Raw genomic sequence first — 22378 nt, forward strand, 5'->3', positions numbered from 1 at the left:
TGGTACAAATGTGGTCACTATGAGCCACAACGTTGTCCACCAGTTCCCACATCAAGCAGGTAAAATACATCATCTAGCCCTGAATCTCCAGTCTTTTAGCCTGTAAACGATTAATATTTTTCTTATTTATCTTCAATCTGCAAGTAAGCAATCACTGTCAATCAAATTAGCATTTACCAATCAATGAACTTACAGTTTTCCTGTGATGTCACTCTTTCTTTTATGCCGGGCCCCTGAACCTTGGCTTCAATTTATCCTGCTAAAATAAAACTTGCCCACTATGAGCCAAAAAAGCTAGCAAAAGACACCTCTTCCCCTCTGCACCAAATTCACACACTACCTCAAAGTCCCTGAACAACATACTTACTCAGGCTGTGTCACACTTTTGATGTGATCTCTCCTTCCTGGCAATTCAAAACCTACTTGGCAAATATCTAAAGTGCATCTTGTAGATTGTAATCACTGCTGCTGCTGAGCAGGGGTTGTTTGTGGATGTGATACCAGTCAAGCAGGCTGCATTGTTCTGGATGGTGTAAAGTGTTTTGAGTGTTGTTGGAGTTGCACTTATCCAGGCAAGTGAGGGAGTATTCCATCACAATCCTGACTTTTGCCTTTTTAACAGATTTTATGGAGTCAGGAGGTGAGTTTCTCACTGCAATATTCCTAAGTTTTGATGTGCTGTTGCAGCAGTGTATTTATTTGGCAAATCCAGTTGATTTTCTGGTCAATGACAACCCTCAGGTTGTTGAGATGGTAATACCATTGAATGTCAAGCATGATAATTAGCTTTTCTCTTGTTGGAGATACTCATTGCCTGGCATTTGTGCAGTGTGAATTTGACTTCCCACTTGTCAGCTCAAGCCTGATATTGGCCAGGTCTTGTTTTATTTGAATATGGACTGTTTCAGTATCTGAGGAGCCATGAAGAGTACTGAACATTGTGCAATGATCAGTGGCCACCCCCACTTGTGACCTTAAGCTGGAGGGAAGGTCATTGATGAAGCAGCAGAAGGTGTACCCTGAGGAACTCCTACAGAGGTGCCCTGGAGCTGAGATAACTGAACTCCAACAAGCACAACGACCTTCCTATGTGCCAAGTATGACTCCAGCCAGCAGGGAGTTTGCCCCCTGCTACTCATTGATTCCAGTTTTGCTAGGGTTCCTTGGTGCCACACTTGGTTGAATGCAGATTTAATGGCAAGGGCTGTCACTCACTCACTACCTTTTCTTCCAACATTTCTTTTTATTCAACCCCAATTTCACTATTTTCCATAGTAGGATTTAAACCCATATTCCCCAAACATTAGCCTGGGGTTTGGAATTACTGTTCCTGTCACATTACCATTATTCTGACTCCCTTGTTCTTCCTCTTTATTTGTCATAATGATACAGAAAAATTTGTATCCACAGAGAAAGACATTGCAGCCACTTAATCTTCTGAGAAAAGGGAGGGGGAAGAAAGGGATATTGACAAAGGTCCAAATGTATTAGATGCAGAGATTGACGATCTCTTTGGCAACCAGAGTGTCAATTTCTATGTCTAAATCAAAATCAAAAATGTACTGCCTGAAAAATGATTTTAGAACTGCAGGAACGTAGTAACATAAAAATAGAAGCCAGAAGAAAGAATCGGCCATTCAGTCCTTTGAGCCTGCTGTGCTATTAAATATGATCATGGCTGACCCTCTAACCCAAAGACATTTTCCCACTTTCTCCTTGATGGCTTCAAAATCTATGAATATTATCTCTCTCTTTCTGGAATATATTCAATGACTTGGCCTCCACAGCCTCCTGCGGAGGAGAATTCCACATGTTAAGTACACTTTGAGTGAAGAAATGTTCCCTTATCTCAATAATAAATCTTGAATCCTGAGGCTGTGCACTTTGGTTCTAGACACCATAACATAACCACGAAAAACATTTTCCCTTCATCTAGCCTCTCCAGTCCTATTAGAATTTCCCATGTTTAAATCAGATTGCGGCTCATCCTTCTAAACTCTCCTGAGTACATACAAATTTTCATCATTCAACCGACCCGCCATCCCCCTTATCAACCTAGTGAATCTACTCTACACTCATTCTATGATAGGTATGTCCAACCTTAGGTAGTGAGACCAAATCTTCATGCAGTACTCCTGATGTGGTCTCGCCAAGGCCCAAATATCAGTAGTACAACGTCCTTAATTCTGAACTCAAGTCCGTCTGCAAAAAAGGCCAACATACCCTTTGCCTTCCTAATTGCTTGCTGCACATGCCTGAAAAATAAAGCTGCAAGACAGGACACTTCTTCCATGTCCGAACCTGATCAATTATCTTGGAAGAACCTTGCATGTTTAGGTACCTTTCATGACATCAGGATGTTCCAGAGAGCCTCACAGCCAAATAAATGTAATACTGTCTATTTATCTGTGATACAGATCCATCTGTATCTCAGTTCAGGTACAATTAGAAATGTCAAGAATAAATTCATGCACATTCAATGCCAGCATAAATGAAGAAAATGCAAACTCTTCGATCAGTTCTATTCAACAGTGCAACATTAAAGAAGTGTGGTATTTTGACAAACCTAACACAGCAGTAAGTGATTGAAAGTTTTTTGTTAGAGCGACTTCACAAACATAAATGGCCTATGAAAGTCTATATTATTCCGGCACTGAGTTTAAACAGAAGCAAAGAATAGGAGCTAACAATAATACAGGTAAATTTCAATTGACTGCCTGCATCACATATTGTTAGTAAGTTTAAAATATGTATGCCTGGTGTGTATCTACACATGTTAAAGACTGGTTTTAGACAGGGCCTAATGAAGGTAATAATTGTTATTAGAAAGATGAAACTTCAACACATCTGGATTGAAATCCCAAATTCAAATGATGGCAGCAATGAGCTCCAAATTCCTATCGCATCCATGTTCAAGAGCGAATGTTTCAAGAATAGGTTAATAATTCAGCGATAGGGTCATAATTCAACTTTATTTCAAATTGAACCAATGATTTATTTAATCCTGAGGGAGATCAGGGATAGGACTTAAATCCACCTCCCATATGGCTACTAAAATGTTTATAATGATATAGCATGCTGTTATATACCAGAACAAAAAAAATGTATGCAGCAATTGATTTCAAAGGAAACAATTATTGCACAGATGAGTTCACTGATGGGAACTGGATATATGTGGGTTGGATTTCTTGGAAGAGGAAGACCTCATAACTCACCAACGACAAGGTACATATTACTATGCAGAGAAATTTGACGTTTGTCAATTTAAGAGAGTCATAATTGCCTGATCTGTTTTTATAGATACTTATTACAGCCTTTGGGTCATATTTCCTTCACTCAGAATTATTGTTTTATTGGATTATTAATCTTGTTTCATATCATACAATTGAGTTGTCATTTTTTAAATTCCCATGCAGTCTGAATAAAACTGCACTTTTCAATAACAAAAATTGTAATGATGGTTGGTTAAAGATATTCTGCATTCTTCATCTTATTCATTATCCTTATATATTATGCATAAAGTCGGATTGTCTGATGCACACATTATTTTAGGACTGGTAACAAACAGGGAAGGTCAAAGGATGTCAGGACTCCTACTACCAGGAAGGAAGATTTTACTTCCCAACTCATCATTCAGGCAGGGATGTTGTATAACACAACAAGATCATTCAAAGAAGTTAGGATGATTTATCACTAAGCTTTCCAGCTCACATTTTTGATAATGAATCTTCCATGTCAAATTGTCTCAAATTGACTCAAATACGTCTTAAATGTCAAACAGCATTTCAGGATCTGAAATTATTATAGCCAGCTTCATGACTGAACATGGAAAAGGGTCAAACCTGCTGAGAGTCACAGCCTTGCACTTGCTGTCAACTCCCCGTGCCTTCCTCCAGCCCCACCAAATAACCCAAAAAACTCAAACTCAGCAGAGTCATTTGAAATCAACGTGGGATTCACAATCTGACAGAGTAGACATAAGTGCTCTTGCAGGGTAGACAATGTTTGTACATCAGTAATGCTCCAACATTTATTTTAATTGCCTACTTCATTAAACTGTACAAAAAGGTTATCAGTGTCACTGAGAGTTTAAGAAATCATTTTTCTGAAGGACTCCTCTCATCAATTGCTCATCTGCTGGAAGCAGTAACATCAAGTCTTCCTTCTTGACATTCTTTAAGGACTATCATTTTGTTGCTTGAGTTTTTGGCTGAATTTCAAACAAAAGTTAGAATCCTCCTCTGAGATAATTCTAACTGGACAATTTGAATGACTTTAAAGAGCCCATTAAAGGATTCATTGTCTGTGATACAGGGTCTGTAGTTTGTTTGTTTTTCTAAGAGATTAACCATTCAGGATAACTCAAGTGTTTGAAGGCATCTTACGAGTTGATTTTGTTTCATCTTCAATTTTCTTATTTGAACTATCTACCGAGATAGCAGAGGTCCAGCTCAGACTGTCTGGTCATAACAAGGCTGATTATGGAAATTTGCGGTGTGCAAATTGGCTATCGCATTTCTGACATCACAACAGTGCCTACTCTTCAAAAAGTGCCTCATTGGCATACAGCATTTTAAGATGCCCAGTGCAAAGGAAAATTGCTCTATACATGGCATTTTTTCCCCTTATATGACGGCACACTTAAAAGATAGAAGAAATGAATAGTCTAAAAGCTATTTCAGCATTTTGTAGCAATTTTAACATAAGGTGAGTGGACACAGAGATGTCGGAGGGAGATATTAAGGGCAAGCTTGGCTAGCAGGCATGAAAGTCTTCATTTGTATCCCTTTGAGGCATGTGAGAAAGTGCTAAAAGGGCTTCTTGAAACATGGAAGCAGAATCAACAGACTCAAACTTTATTGACAAAATAGTATTCTTCAGAGCAAATTGTGCAGAAGACACTGAAAGTCTGCAGAGGTACATAGGCAGTCTAAGTGAGTGGGCAAAGGCCTGGCAGATGGAGTACAATATTAACAAGTGTGAGGTCATCCATTTTAGTGGGAATAACAGCAAAATGGACTTTGTTTTAAATGGTAAAAAATTTCAGCACACTGCTGTGCAGAGGGACTTGGATGTCCTTATGCAGGAATTCCAGAAGGTGGGATTGCAAGGGTAGCAGGTAATTAAAAAGGCAAATGGAATTTTGTCTGCCATTGCTACCGGAATAGAATTTAAAAACAGGGAGGCTATGGTGCAGATATATAGGGTCCTGGTGAGGCCGCATCTGGAGTATTGTGTGCAGTTTTGGTCTCCTTACTTGAGAAGGGATATACGAGTGCTGGAGGGGGTACAGAGGAGATTCACTCAGTTGATTCCAGAGTTGAGAGGGTTGGACTATGAGGAGAGACTGAGTAAACTGGGATTATACTCATTGGAATTTAGAAGAATGAGGGCAGATCTTATAGAAGCATATAAGATTATGAAGAGAATAGATAAGGTGGAGGCAAGGTGGCTGTTTCCACTAGCAGGTGAAACTAGGACTAGAGGGCATTGCCTCAAAATAAACAGAAGCAGATGTAGGACTGAGGTCAGGAGGAACTTCTTCACACAAGGGATTGTGAATCTGTGGAATTCCCTGCCCAGTGAAACGGTTGAAGCTACCTTGCTGAATGTTTTTAAGGCAAGGCTAGATATATTTTTGAACAGTAAAGGAATTAAGGGTTATGGTGAGTGGGTGGGTAAGTAGAGCTGAGTCTCAAAAAGATCAGCCATGATCTGATTAAATGGCGGGGCAGGCTTGAGGGGCCAGATGGCCTATTCCTGCTCCTAGTTCTTATGTTCTTATGTTCAGCAAAAAAAGACACTTGAAGCACTTAAAAGAGAATCAAGCTTTTCAAAAACAATTTTGTCTTGAGGAGATGAGAGGGTACCAATTATTACAGAAGATGAAAATTTCAACAAACAGGATAAGAAAATTGTTGTTGATCTGAAAGGGGCACTAGTCATTAAATATTTACATTGCACATAGACAGCAATGTTTAGGATTCCATTAAATTGTTCTGTTCAACTCCTCACCTTTGGCGTCCTGCCTTGCTAGAAACAAAGAAAAATGATTGCCTTGTTTGAGAGGTCCAAAGACAAAGACAAAGTCAAAGACAAAGAAACCTACAGCACAGGAACAGGCCCTTCGGCCCTCCAAGCCTGCGCCAATCAAGATCCTCTGTCTAACCTGTCATCTATTTTCTAACGGTTTGTGTCCATTTGCTCCCTGCCCATCCATGTACCTGTCCAAATATATCTTAAAAGATGCTAACATGCCTGCGTCTACCACCTCCGCTGGCAACGCGTTTCAGGCGCCCACCACCCTCTGTGTAAAGAACTTTCCAAGCATATCTCCCTTAAACTTTCCTCCTCTCACTTTGAACTCATGACCCTTAGTAATTGAGTCCCCCACTCTGGGAAAAAGCTTTTTGCTATCCACCCTGTCTATACCCCTCATGATTTTGTAGACCTCAATCAGGTCCCCCCTCAATCTTCGTCTTTCTAATGAAAATAATCCTAATATATTCAACCTCTCTTCATAGCTAGCACCCTCCATACCAGGCAACATCCAGGTGAACCTCCTCTGCACCCTCTCCAAAACATCCACATCCTTTTGGTAATGTGGCAACCAGAACTGTACACAGTACTCCAAATGTGACCGAACCAAAGTCCTATACAACTGCAACATGACCTGCCAACTCTTGTACTCAATACTCCGCCCAATGAAGGAAAGCATGCCATATGCCTTCTGGACCACCCTATTGACCTGCGTTGTCACCTTCAGAGAACAATGGGCCTGAACACCCAGATCTCTCTGTTCTTCAATTTTCCCTAGGACTTTTCCATTTACTGTATAGTTCGCCCTTGAACTTGATCATCCAAAATGCATCACCTCGCATTTGCCCGGATTGAACTCCATCTGCCATTTATCTGCCCAACTCTCCAGTCTATCTATATTCTGCTGTAATTTCTGACAGTCTCCTTCACTATCAGCTACTCCACCAATCTTAATGTCATCAGCAAACTTGCTGATCAGACCACCTACACCTTCCTCCAGATCATTTACATATATTACAAACAACAGTGGTCCCAGCACAGATCCCTGTGGAACACCACTGGTCACAGGTCTCCAATTTGAGAAACTCCCTTCTAATACTACCCTCTGTCTCCTGTTGCCCAGCCAGTTTTTTTATCCATCTAGCTAGCACACCCTGGACCCCATGTGACTTCACTTTCTCCATCAGCCTGCCATGGGGAACCTTATCAAACGCCTTATGAAGTCCATGTATATGACATCTACAGCCTTTCCCTCATCAATCAACTTTGTCACATCCTCAAAGAATTCTATTAAGTTGGTAAGACATGACCTTCCCTGCACAAAACCATGTTGTCTATCACTGATAAGCCCATTTTCTTCCAAATGGGAAGAGATCCTATCCCTCAGTATCTTCTCCAGTAGCTTCCCTACCACTGACGTCAGGCTCACCGGTCGATAATTACCTGGATTATCCTTGCTGCCCTTTTTAAACAAGGGGACAACATTAGCAAGTCTCCAGTCCTCTGGGACCTCACCCGTGTCTAAGGATACTGCAAAGATATCTGTTACGGCCCCGGCTATTTCCTCTCTCGCTTCCCTCAGGCACCTGGGATAGATCCCATCCGGACCTGAGGACTTGTCCACCTTAATGTCTTTTAGGATACCTAACACTTCCTCCTTCCTTATGTCAACTTGACTGAGAGTAAACAGACATCTATCCCTAACCTCAACATCCGTCATGTCCCTCTCCTTGGTGAATACCGATACAAAGTACTCATTAAGAATATAACCCATTTTCTCTGACTCAGCGCATAACTTTCCTTCTTTGTCCTTAAATGGGCCAATCCTTTCTCTAGTTACCCTCTTGCTCTTTATATATGAATAAAAGGCTTTGGGATTTTCCTTAACCATGTTTGCCAGCAATATCTCATGTCCCCTCTTAGCCCTCTTAATCCCTTTTTTCAGATTCGCTCTACATTCCAGATATTCTTGCAAAGCTTCGTCTGTCTTCAGTCGCCTATACCTCATGTATGCTTCCTTAATGTAATGGAGTAATGGAGACTTAGCCATGTCAGAAACAAAAGTACATCTTCAAAACAGAAAATGTTCAGAAAGCAGCAAATTGCTTTTCGTTTGCCTTCCTAATATGCAATCACATGAATTAGTCAAAAATAAAAACATGCAAACTGGAAAGTCACATATGAGAAATTGCAGGAAAGGGCTTGTAGCTTTATAAACATCTGCCAGGTCCCAACAGCACCAACAAAAAATGTGTGCAGCCTTCACAAGCTGTGGCATCTCAACAACTGAAATTAAAAGAGACTGGAGTAGTGCCATGAGGCAAATTTGCAAGGGAAGAATTTTGTACAAGTCTTCATCATATCTAAAAACACAAAGTATTGTGCTTATCATTAACGTAAACATCAGTATCCCTCAACAAGTTGAATTGTATGTCATTTTAATGTTATTTATGGCTTTGTTAAATTAGTAGCTGTTACAATCAAATAATTTTAAGAGTGCAGGGATTCAGTGACAAATCCCTTTCAAAATAGTTTCAACATATTGCTTTTCCATCTGTTTGAAGGAAAGATCTTCTATTGCTCTTTTTTGTTAAACTACCAGACACTCTAAATAATTAAAAACCCTAAGAACTGTGGATGCTGTAAATCAGAACTGTTCTGAGGAAGGGTCACTGGACCCAAAATGTTAACCCTGTTTACTCCCTCACAGATGCTGCCAGACCTGCTGACCTTCTCCAACAACTTTGTTTTTGTTCCTGATTTACAGCATCTGCAGTTCTTACTGTTTGCATTTAATATTTAACTCAGTGCCACATCTCTTTCAGGTATGCCTACCTTGAAGAAGTTCTGCTCCTCTCTCCTCTAAAGAATTTGTAGCACATTTCTGAAAATAAAAAGAAAATACCTTTATGACCAGCATTTGGAAGTTTTTATTTAAATTAGCTATTAACTTCCATATTAACGTTTAACTTCCACTTTAATGCGTCAAATCCTCAACAGTTGATGTTTTTTTCTTGAGAGTAAAATCCCCCAAATCAGCATCCTTTTACAACTTATTCAACAATATTTCACAATTCTGTTGAACAGGACAACGGCTGGCAACATCGTTTGAGGATAAATACCAGGGTTTTGAGACTACTAGCTAACTTTTCTTACAATGAGCATACAATTGATGACACATTTATAAAGTACTCAGTTTGATTGTTTGGAGGCCATGTCATGATTCAGTGAACACAACTCTGCTTTTTGCAGCTAGATCATTGACTTTGGGTGTCACAGTTCCAAGTAAAATCTATCTTCCTCTGATTGGAGAAAGAAAGAGAGTGAAGAATTGTAAATAGACACGCATCTATAAATATAAAATGTGAGAGAAAGTGATAATGTAAATGCAAATCTATTATTTTAAATTGCAATGTGAGTGCAGAACACAACAGCATAAAATTAACAATCCTCAATTTAAACTCAGGATTAAAGGATTTCTTCGTTCACTCCTTTCAACCCAAACGTTGAATGTTAACAATAGACATTCAACATAATCTGTTGTGAAGGAATACAAACTATGACACATTAATTGATTCACATAGAAATTCTACATGAGTTCATAATCTTAAAAGCTTTACGCAAATATCACAAGTCTATACCGCCTTCAAGGGCAGATATTATTCACCCATTCTAAAATCAAAAGCATTGCAGTTACTCAAGTTCTTATTGCATTCAATTTATCACAAAAAGGCTATTCAGCAAAAGCAATATAGGAGTACAATAATAAGGCTTCCACCTCCCTACCAGATGGCTGTGGGTTTAAGTCCCAGGGCTGCCTGTCATTCAAGTTGCCTGCCAATGTTTCGAATGAGTTTCATCTGTGCTCAGCTGGTCTGTTAAGTGGAGAGCTCTGGCACTTATTATTTGAATACACTGGGGATTTAAACCAGGGTTATTCAATGAGATTGGACATCTTGTTTACACTTAAGCTGGAGGGGAAATGTGGAGTTTAGTTTCACAGAGTAATATTGGACAGACATTGACCATCCAGTTTATTTTAATTATAGCATGCGTATATTTTTCTATCGAGTCCAGAAATTCAGCACACAAGCATTTTATTAAATATTAATATTAAATAACTGCTCAAAGCTACAGATACATACAGAGAACAAATTTCAAAAATATAATCATGGCTTTATCCAAAAGGCTATATTGGCATTTCAACAGAAACATCATGCCAATTCACTCCAAAACTAACCAAAACACATTCATTGCATTAACATCTATTAACTAAATGCCGGAGGCCCCCTTGCAGCTTTGAAATATGTGCTTCACTTTCTGTCAGTGATTAAAAAAAACTTCAGAATTTGTACACTGAATTTCATTAAAAAGAAATTATGAAAATAAGGTTTAAACATTTGTATTTCAAGGATCAGATGAAACAATTGGGATTAGAAAGAATCAAATCTTGCATTGAAATGAGGAGGTACTATGTGTAGACTTGACTGGAGTACTTCGCCATATTAGTGATCAGGTGCATTTGCAGTCAGGCTCATAGTCATCATGAAGTCATTTCCGGAAGGATTCACCCAAAATTGGTCTCTTCAATTCAGCATTAAGCTAGTGATCCTTCTCCTCTCTAATACAGTACGGACAAAACAAACTCTCATTCATACCATTGACATTGCTGCTTAAAATTTGACACAATAAGTCACAATATTAAATCATGAACATGAAACAGCACTAATGCAGCGTAGCCCTTTTTACTTTCCCTTCAATATTCAGCATAAAATTCCCTTGTTCATCAGTCCTATTCTCACATTTCTTCTGATCACATTTGCTACTTACCTCCCTTCCAACTGCCCTGCTCTACAATGAGTTTGATTTTATTATCGTGATGGAAGTGATCTGAGACTAGAGGCTGAGTGCCCCGAGCTGTCTTGCTGGATGCAGATCCTCACTAGATCTCGTGGCATGACTGGGATCTAACTTGAAAAAAAGGCCATTTATTGATGAGGGCCATGTGATACCTGAATCAGGAGGGAACGAGCTGAAAGCAAACAAGGCTAGAGTTCAGCACACTAGAAACATTCTACTTGCTCCTTCCACCCTCACAGAAATAGTCACCTTTGGGAGTCTCTTCAGATGAACCGCAACATGAAAAATTTGGTGCACACCGAGCAATCTGTGTTCCAATTCAATTTTTAATCTATTCATTGAGAGGGAAGCCTGAGGAATATAGATTACACCCAGAAATTGCCATCAGTTGATTCTCATCCCCTTCCTCCAAACTTATGTCTACTGTCAATGTTGACCTGTCCTGTTTCTCATCTGCATGGAGCCATTTGGTGACCTCCTCTGAAAACAGTTTAATTTTCACATGACTCTTCACCACACCCAGCTTTACCTTGCCACTAGCTACCTTACCACCTCCACCTGTCTCTAAATAGTCAGACTGCTTGTCCCACATCCAGTACTGGAAATGCCAAAGTGTTTTCCAGCCATTTCTCTCTGTCACCAGTCAGCGGCTACATCAGACTGTTCACAAGTATTGTGCTTTCTTTGATTCTAAACAAACCATCTATCTGAACTATCAATAAAACCACTTATTTTCATCTGTATTGTCATTCCCTGACTCTGCAAGTGCCTTATGCAGCTCTGAAATCCTTGCCCATGTCTTTGTGCTTGACCATTCTAATAATCTCCTGGATAGCCTGCCACATTCTACCCTCTATATTCTTGAGGTGATTTAAAACCTGGCTGGCAGCCTTAACTCACACTGAACAGTGGCCAACTATCACCCCTGTGTGCACGTTTTATGCCAGTTTCCAGTTGAGCACTTTGGAAATTCTTATCCTAGTCTTCAAATCCTTTTGCACTTCATTCTTCCCTAGCTAGGTATTCTCTTCTAGCTCTACAAACCTATTGGACATTGATGCTCTTTTAATTAGGTCTCTTGTGCCTCTCTGATTTTAATCAGCCCACTAACAGTGCAGGTGGGTTTTTTTCTGCCCAGACCCAAAATTCTGGAAATTCTTTCCCAACATCTCTGCCTCTGTCCCTCACGAGTTCTTTTCAAGCTCACCTTAAAATCTACCTCTCACCAAATTTTCAGTTATTTCCCCTGATTTACTTATGTGTGGTCTTCTGTCATTTTTTTGGTAAAGTCTCTGCAAAGTGTTCTGTGATCACAAGACAGCAGCCTGGACAAAACAGAGTCTTCATTGAAAAGCCTGTAAGAAGGCTTACCTCCATTGCATGTGTTTCATGGCAGAGGTCACAAGACTACAGCAGGCCAGTAGGGACATTTGGAGATGCCTGCATTTCAACCTAAACACTGAGTATCTGGGAAGATTCTAAGTCAATAAAGGCACAGCATAAATATAAGTTGTTTTTCAATCTTGCACAAATGCTCACAGTTAGAGTGTTGACTCTAACAGTAACAATGTTGGATTTTAAAGGCACTACCATCCTAGTTACACTGGCAGGATACCTTAAACCTCCCCTAATGTATGTTTATTATCATCTTTGATGTATTCAGTTTAAATTACTGCATAAATGTCAGATTAACTTTACTTTGATAAAATATTTTGGTTAGCACAGATCCTTTCCAGTCAGTTAAAAACTGGGATCCATAAATCTTATGTTTGCACTAGTAGTGGAGGAGGGTTTAATTTTTAAAGATTTTACAAGCAGTCCATGAAATCCCAATGATGAAAGATAAAACATCTTTATGATGTAGTTTGTCTTGTGCGTTGTGATAATGCAACAAATTATTGAAGATCAGACAGGAGAAACATTTGTAAAATAATGTCATGAATCCAGAAAATGCTTTAAATGCTATTGATGTGAGTTTGTTTTCACTGAAAATGGCATTTTTGTTGAAGGTTATTAAGGGGCTGCCTTGACTTGAAGATTCAAGATTTCAGCCTCACTTTTGCATTGCTCACCCTTATCTCCCAGAAATTGGTTTCGTGCCATTCATTTTCTAAAACAAGACACAATCATGTCATTACAGCAGCATGCTCCAACATGATCTGACACAAAACTGTTCAAAGATTTAAAGAGACATTTGGCCCAACACCTCTATCCATACTCAAAGATCCTAAAGAACCCAGTTGAGGTATCCAAGCCCACCCCTTATTATTTTCATACTGCAGCATTTAAAAGCTAATTTCATGAATAACCCCTTACTGTATGAAGAATTTCCTGATTAAAACCAACATTTTTCTTCATAACGAGTGAGAATGAAAGGATATTGTGAGACTTAGATTTTTGTGAGTCAAAGATATTTGAGAGTTCTTTGCCTATTTAAAGGCAAAAATCAGCCTGGAACTCTGTACGGGTGAAAATCACTGAAGCATACTAGAATAGTTTTACAAATCATTGGTCTTAATTTCTTTTAAACAACCTGCAAGAGACAAAGCTTTGCAATGCAAAAGATTGCAGAATTTTATTTTGCAACACACTTAATTCCGCAGTTGAAATTCCTCAATCATTTGAAGTGGTTTGCCCAATTTGAGTGAAAAGTATTGGAAATACCAATGCAAGAAAGCAAAACTCGACCTTAGGATCTTTATGATCTTCACGGATTAGCATCAGGCAAACAGTGCCATCGTTGCTTTAATACAGACAGTAAATTGAAACACCTCAAAGTCAAATATCTTAAATGACAAATGTCTTCAATCTAAACTATCAAGCATATTTTTTGTAACTTCGAGCACAACATATCCTTACCCACCAAGTGCACATCTTACATAATTAAAAAATAATCTTCATAAGTTTTGTTTGCTGTACACTTCATTAGAAAGAAAAGCTTGTATTTGTATCATACCCTCATTACCACTCCTTATTCCAGAGCACTTTGTTGCCAATGATGTTTTTTTGAACTGTAGCCATTGGTTTAAATGCTGGAAACATGGGAATTAACTTTGTACACTGTGAGCTCAAACAAATAGCAATGCGGTGATGAATTTGTTGTGTATGCTGTTGATTGAAGGATCAATATTGTTAAATGGCTAGGAAAAGATAATAGTAACTTAAATTTGTAATACAGAATAACAACGGACAAGCCTTCAGAACATGAGGTGTTTTTGTTCCATGTAATTATATGGAATATATGGCAGAGATGTAGCTTAGTCCATGCCCATTATTCTACTCCATTTGAGTCTCCTCCCATTCTTCCTCATTTAATTCTATCAGCACATCCATCTATTCCCTTCCCTCTCATGAACATATCTTGTTTCTCCTTAAATTCACAAATATTACTGGTCTCAACTTTTCCCTCTCGCTGCGAGTTCCATGTTCACACCACTCCCAGAGAGCTCCCCCAAAATCAAGCACAAAAGCTATCATCGGGTCAATATAAATTGTCTCCAGCCAACGTTCTTCCAGATGGTAGCATTTCCAAATTTAATTAAAAACCTTTGCTAAATTTCATGAGCGCACACTCAGTGATCAACACTGTAAGCTTATTCCTTTCCCGTGGACCTGTGAAAGAGTCAGAACAATAAGGAAAACTATCAAAGCCTTCATCTCCATTGCAGCCTCAAGTCTCAACCCCGCAATCAGTCTGAAATTGAATGGGGGAAAATATTACAAAGTAGTGGAATGAGCAATTAGCCATAAATGATTAGAGCAGATAGTTTAGTATTTTTTAATGACCGTCTTATCCCAATGCTCAAAGGCAGATATTTGCAAATGATGATAAAATACTTAAATCTGTAGTGGCTTGTATTATTCAAGGAATATTGGTCTCTATTGGAAACAAGCAAGTGTTTAGAACAGTCATCGTGACAACTACAAAAAATAGAATCCAAAGCTAGCATATAGAAAATAATATGCTTGAAAAATATAAGAAATTTCTGATGTTATATGAATTAATGTTGCCAGAATGCAAGCACACTCCTTTCTTAATTGATATTAAGCACCGTATTAAAGATTTTAAAAAATATTTCCAACATAAAAGAAGCTAGGGCTGAAAGACATTTTCTTATCAGCAGTAAGCGTTTTCGGATAAAAGTAGCACAAATTAAATGTAAAAGTCTTTCCATAACATTTAAATAATGCCTCCACTCATTTGCAGCAACGAACTGCCTAGTTACATAAGTGCAATACCTAAGATATTAGCAAATGTCTATTCTTGCTAATCAGCTATGACGTATCTTGAAAGCCTATGCCTCATGCATTCACATTAATTTTGAAATAGGTCGGACAATGCAAGGTCATGTTACTCAAAACTTGCAAAGGGGCTGGGGAAATGTTGTTTTACTTTACCACAGATTTAAACCTAGATTCCAGAAGTTAAAATGACTTTGAAATAATGCAAGATCCTGTATCATCCAGTACTACATTTCATTAACCTATTTTTCTGATCAGCTTGCTCAGAGATGCTACTGCACACTTCGGAAGCAGGTGGGACTTAAGTATCAGTGTCCCTGGTCCAGGGTAGGAACACGATCACTGAACCACAGGAGGGCCCCGCCAATACTTCTTGCAGCAACAATCTGAATTAGGAACACAAAGTAGTAATTAACAATATGTCTTACCATGGTGCTGTGTCAGTGTGAGGAGCAGTTGAATTATTCCCCATAGCACCCCCCCCCCCCAGCTTTTCTCCTCTTTGTTTGATCACCACAGCCTTTGTTTTGATTTGAAACAAAACAAGATAATTGCTTGCCAATTTAATGAGCGCTTAAGCGTTTGCACGCTGGGATCCCATGGGCTGGATGGTGGCTCAGTGGTTAGCACTGCTACCTCACAGTGTCAGGGACCCAGGCTAGATTTCATCCTCAGGTAATTATCTGTGTGGGATTTGCATGTTCTCCCCATGTCTGCATGGGTTTCCTCCGGGTGCGCTCTCTTCCTCCCACAGTCCAAAAGATGTGTGGATTGGTTGATTAGCCATGGGAAATGCAGGGTTACAGGGATTGGGAGGGGAAGTGGATCTGGGTAGGATGCTATTCAGAGGGTTGATGTGGACCTGATGGGCTGAATGGCCTACTTCCGTATTACAGGGATTCTATCACAAAATGACTAAACTGACAGATATTCTTGAGTTTAACAAAAGGAGGTGTTGGATTTACTGTACTTGAACTGATCTAAGAAAATATAATAAAACAAGCTCTGACTTTCATACATACATACCGATAAACAGATTACAAAATAGGGGAAGATAGGTTAGTCAAATTGGACTCCACAAAACTAAAAGGAAATAAAAAGGAGTTTATACTATGATGACTCAGCTGCCTCCTGGCTGATTTTGATGGCCTTACCACTTTCATTTGATGGCCCTGTTGTTTCTGATGTGAAAAAAAGATTCAATGGCTGATTTGGCTGTCCTCCTGGAAATGTTGTACAGAGTTGAATTATGTTAAGAGGATTCTGTTTGCTGCAGGGTGTTTCAGGATGGTTGCAGTCAGCAGAGTTAAAAGCTTTCAAACTGAGTCAAAGGAAGAGGAGGAAGGAGGGATCCTGTTCAGATCTTTTCTTATCAGTATCTTAGCTGCTTACCCTATTACCACACAGAATCCAGATTATTAAACACACACAAATGATGAGGCAGTCACATGACCTTCACCCAATGATTCAAATGTTGTCTCCTGTATATCTTTCCTTGTGACTTTCAACTAGTTCATGTCTGGGAAACGCCTCTCACACTAACGTTTCTGTATTTCAAGTTATGGGTTTAAGACGTCCTATAATCATTCAATGAGTTCATGTCTGAAAACCGATGTCCAGGCAATTAGCTAAGATGAGTTGCTTCAAGTAATTGAATATCTTAAGAGCTTTACCAATGGGGACAGAATACATGGTTCATTCATATTCCATGTAGTCACTTTGCCTCCATCCCAACAGATTAGAATGTGAAGCGTACAGTGTTGTTAATTGTGGTAGTCATCTATAGTGTGAGCACAAGTTACCTTAACATATGTGTTTAAAATGTCTCAGCTTTTAAAAAATTAATTCAGTTTTCTAGCTTGTGGATTAAAAATTAATTTTTGAGCACAATGGCTTGGTGGTTAGCGCTGCTGCCTTACAACACCAGTGATCCAAGTTCGATTCCACCCTCAGGCGACTGTGTGGAGTTTGCACATTGTCTCCATGTCTACACAGGTTTTCTCCGGGTGCTGCAGTTTCCTCCGACATCCCAAAGATGTGCAGGGTAGGTAAATTTCCCTCAGTGTTCAGGGGTGTTTAGGTTAAGTGGGTTAGACATGGGATGTGCAGGAGTCAGAGAATGGGACTGGTTGGGATGCTCTTTGGAGGGGCGGTGTGGACTTGTTGGGCCGAATGGCCTGTTTCCAAACTGCAGGGGACTGTATGACATAAAACATGCTTTCTTGACAATGGCTTTAAAAAAACGTCTCCATTTGTGGGGGAAATCGACAACTCAATGGCCATAAATTAAGAAAAAGGTCATTAACAAATCTAATGGGGATTTCAGGCAAAACATCTTTACTGAGAAATTGGTGAGCACATGGAACTCTCAATCTCATGGAGTGGTTAAAGTGAATAATATAGATAAAATAAGAAGGTAGATAAAGAAAAGAATAGAAGGGTACATTGATAAAGTGGGGAGATGTTCATGTGCAATATTAACACTAGCGTAGTAGTATTAGGCCAAATTGTGGCAAAATTCGGCATAAGATGAAATAACCACACATTGGAAATATCAAATTGTTTTAATATCAATGACATTAGGAATGCACTTAGGCAGTAAGCTTTACGTGAATTTCTCCATTTAAAGAAAGAAAATCTGAAATATTCTTAAGCGAATAATTATGTAAGGCTCAGAGAAAAAAGTATTTACATACAAAGGGTGATGAAAAACTGAATGCACTGCCTGAGATGGTAGGTGAGGCAGGAAATCTCACAATCTTTAAAAAAGCACTTCTCGAGTCATAGTAGCATAGAATCAGAGACATAGAGCAAGGAAACAGACATCTCAGTCCAACTCATCCAAGCCAACCAGACGTCCCAATCTGGCCCAATTCCATTTACCAGCATTTGGTCCATATCCCTCTCAACATTTTCTATTCATATGTCTATATTCCTGCCTCCACTATTCCCTCTGGAAGCTCGTTCCATATGGTCACCATCCTCTGTGTGAAAAAGTTACCCCTCAGGTCCTTTTTAAATCCTTCTCCTCTCACCTGATGTCCAAAGAGACTTGAGGGCTCAGCTGCATAGATCTTTAAAATGTCACAAATAGGTGCAGAAAACAATCAAGAAATTTAGTGGAATGCTGGCCATTACATCAAGATAACAGGAGTAAAAGGATGCAAAAGTCAAGCTGCAGTTGTACAAATCCCTGGTTAAACCCCACTTGGAATACTGTGAGCAAAGACTAAGCACCATGCCTTGGGGAGGATATACATGAGAAAGTAAATTGTAAGCTTACAAGAATGATACCTGGATTTCAGGGGTTAATTTATGAGGAGGGATTGTACAAATTAGGGCTGATTTCTCTAGAATAAAACTTGCAGGTTGAGTCAGTGGTGAGGAAGGCAAATGCAACTTTGGCATTTATTTTGAGAGGACTTGAATACAAAAGCATAGATGTACTTCTGGGGCTCACTAAGGCTCTGGCCAGGCCACATTTGGAGGAAGGTGCACAGTTTTGGGCCCCATATCTCTCGAAAGATATACTGGCCCTGGATTGGGTTCAGAGGAGATTGGTCCCAGGAATGAAAAGTTCAACATGTAAGGAGCATTTGAGGACCCTGGGTCTACACTCAATGGAGTTTAAAAGGATGAGGGGAGATCTAATTGAAACTTACAGAGTACTGAATGGCCTGGACAGAGTGGCTGTTGAGAAAATGTTTCCATCGGTAGGAGAGACTGGGGCCCAAGGGCACAGCCTTAGAGTAAAGGGAAAACCTTTTAAAATGGATATAAGGGGGAGCTTCTATAGCCAGAAAAGGGTGAATCTATGGAATTCGCTGCCACAGAAGGCTGTGGAGGCCAGGTCATTGAGTACATTTAAGACTGAGATAGAAAGCTTCTTGATTATCAATGGGATCAAGGCTTACAGAGAGAAGGCTGGAGAATGGGGTCAAGGAACTTATCCGCCATGATTGAATGGCGGAGGAGACTGCATGGGCTGAATGGTCTAATTTCTGTTCCTGTGCCTTATGGTATTCTAGTCTTAATTAAAAAGTTTAAGGGATGATCTGATCAAGGAATACAAGATATTAACAGGGAAAGACAGAATAGGTAACGGTAAACTATTTCCACTGGATGGGGATTCTAGAACTAGGTGCACAGTCTGAGATTCAGGGCCAGGCCATTCAGAACAGATGTTTGGAAGCACTTCTACACACGAAGGGTGATAGAGGTTTGGAACTATTTTCCACAAAAGGTGGTGGATGCTTGATCAGTTGTTAATTTTAAATCTGAGAAAGATCATTTGTTTTGTTAAGCAAAGGTATGAAGGGAAATGGACCAAAGGCAGGTGCTTGGAGCTAGGCCACAGATCAGCCATGATCTTATTGAATGGTGGAACAGGCTGGAGAGGTTGGATGGTCTACTCCTAGTCCTAAGGTACCTATATTCTAGAACATGTTGAAAGGATAAACTATGTTCTTGTTAAATGGAATGAGATAAAGGAAAAAACATCAGCTCAATTCAAATCAAATTAGCTAATTGCAATTTTTTTAATGAGCACATTTGTGGGTTTCCATTCCATATGATGTCCTTGGTCAAAATAAGATGCACAAAGCATTCTAACTTCACTCCTATGTCTACTGTCATTATTTTCACCCTTTGAAAATGCGCCTGATTTGCAGTATGATTCTATCTATTGCAATATTTCCAAGGAGTTTGAATATCATTGTGGGTAATGCTTACTCAGTTACCAACGCTGTCCAGTTATTAATCAATATTTTCTTCTTATCACATGCTTCTATTTTTTTCTGTACTTATATGCACTAAAATTGTTGTCGACCAGGTTTGAAACTCTGTGTTTAAGTATGCAGTATAATAAACAAGATGCAGTGTTTGTTCATCTTCACACACACAAAAACAGCATTGTGTTCTATTTTGTACGAACGTGATCTGGTATTGACATAGCAATATTTTTACACATATGATGACTTTTGTTCTGGTCACCAAGTTTTGTGTAGCAATTATTTTCCAGCAGTTAGCAATACAGTATCTGAACTGGTTCATTTATCAGGAAATGTTAATTGAGAATTGGCGAGAAAACAGAACTGTATTTAAATACTGCTTTTCACTGGGTTATAATATCTTTCTAATCAATTAACAGCCATATGTTGAAACAACACTTTTTAGGAGGTAATAAATCTCTGATATGTTCACACAACAAAACTGAAGAATTGGCAATCAGCCCAAAATACGGTAAATATTTTATATTTGTCACAACATATAAATTTTACTTTGAACTTTTACAGTTAAGCTTTATAACTAGAATCTGTGTTTTCATTAGTATTGTCATTTCAGCTCTTAAAATTTGAGATGAGATATTATATTACCTGACAGGATGCTCTTAATGGATTTAATCCTGTACCAGAGTTACAATGTCGCTGTCTCGCAGATACTGTATGAGTATCTGAAGTAGCTCACCCTTGCTTTCTTCACCAAGTACTTTGGGATGTTATGACTTTATGGAGAAACTGGTCACAAAGATCTTAAAAGTAATTGTGAATCTATTATAACATTAAATCAACTATAGAAACTAACCCAGAGCAACATCCAACACAACAAGTACCTTCAATAACATATCATCCCTTTCTACAACTCAATCTGTGCCAGTAAGTGACTGGGCATCTCACTGTCTAAAAGAGCGTCTTTTAGTATTTCAGAATGCCTCAAAATGTTTTACAGCTAATCAAGCACTTTTGAAGTGTTGCAATGAAGAAAAATCAGCATTTTGCAAATAACTTTATCTGCAACTATCAATGTAATAACAGCAGAATATTAGTAATAATCGTAATTACACATTAATAATTAAGACCTGTTGGTGTGTTGAGGAACACATAGGAACAGGGAAGAAATTCCCAAAAGGATCTTCTAAAATCAATTATCAAGGTTTTTTCAGAGCCTGGTTTTACGCCTCTAATTTGGTGTTAATCTTTCATTCAAATATTGGCACTTTCTAGTTAACAATAAGAACTATAAGTAAATGTTAGTTCTTTATTAGTTCTCAAGATAACAATAAAGATCTTTCAATTATATGCATGAATTTTACTATTTTGACTTTGCTCACATTTCAGAAATAGCTTAAAAGGAAGGTGACCAAGTCATGTTAGGGTACAGAGTTGTCATATTATATCTTGTAACAAGTTTAGGAATGACAGAGCAGCATCAGCTGTATGCCTATCTGTTCATGTCCATAAAACCCTATTTAAAGAAAAAAGGTTGGCACACATAGTGAACTGAGCAAACCCTTTATGTAGTTTTAGGGCAACAATGTGAACAAAACACCCTAATGAAAACTGATAGAAGAGATAGCATTCTCTTGTCCTATGTTAGCCTTGTGAACAAGCACTCTAAAACTGGAATAAAGACAATTTCCAAACCTTGTAAATGTTTAATAAGTTGGATATTTATTTAAAAGCATTGAAGTTATGTGGCCAGTGTAACAGCCAAACATTTAAATCATTCACTAGACTAGCTTCAATCTGACATACCTAATGAAAGAAAGAATGCCACATGAATACATTTGTCCATGCAGTTGAGAACTATAGAATGTTACAACTCATTATATCAGTAACAGCTGTTGAAAGAGCTAGCAGCCTGTTCTTTCCCAATAGCCATAAGGAAATTTTCTTTCTCAACTGTATATTCAATTCACTCCTAAACATTACTATTGCATCTAATTCCAAAACTATTACAGAGAGTGATACCCTGCACAAAACAATTGCTAAGTTTAAATTGCTTCAACTCTTCCTGGCTGTTTTTTAGGCTGTTATCTTAAATTTGTGCCCTCTGGTTGCCAGTACAAACAGCCTCTACATCTGTTCTATTCAAACATCTTTAGCTAAACTGTTCTCAGAGCTCAATACTTTCACCACAGTTTGCCTCTTCACTTCTTTGTGCATGAATTCACATAGGTAAAGTGAAGAACCAAAAACACAGCAGTCCACCAATATCTTGCCCCAGTAACCTTTATCTATAGGTACTTATGAATGCCAAGGAAGTTATGAGATATGGACACCATCCCTAATGGAAATCAGTGGATTGGGAAACTGGGAAAGGTGGTCAATGGACTGTCAATTCACAATCAGCAGCTTTGATTCTACAAGCAATGTGAGAATTACATCTTAACTGTTAGCAAATTCACTTTGGGGCTAGAACATTCAGTTACGGGTGAAATAACTCTTCCAAAGTAGGC

The 22378-nt window shown here is 38.8% G+C and overlaps 1 long non-coding RNA gene across 1 annotated transcript in view; it reads right to left on the minus strand.

Moving 5' to 3' along the window:
• Positions 1 to 8927, minus strand: part of LOC132209786 (uncharacterized) — a 35083-nt gene extending 26156 nt beyond the window's left edge. Inside the window, exon 1 of the long non-coding RNA XR_009445872.1 lies at positions 8875 to 8927. This is a non-coding gene — a long non-coding RNA (uncharacterized LOC132209786). The remainder of the gene's footprint in view (positions 1 to 8874) is intronic.
• Between the last annotated feature and the right edge of the window lie 13451 nt (positions 8928 to 22378).

The sequence above is a fragment of the Stegostoma tigrinum genome, chromosome 6, assembly GCF_030684315.1.
Source record: "Stegostoma tigrinum isolate sSteTig4 chromosome 6, sSteTig4.hap1, whole genome shotgun sequence".
Lineage (NCBI taxonomy): Eukaryota > Metazoa > Chordata > Chondrichthyes > Orectolobiformes > Stegostomatidae > Stegostoma > Stegostoma tigrinum.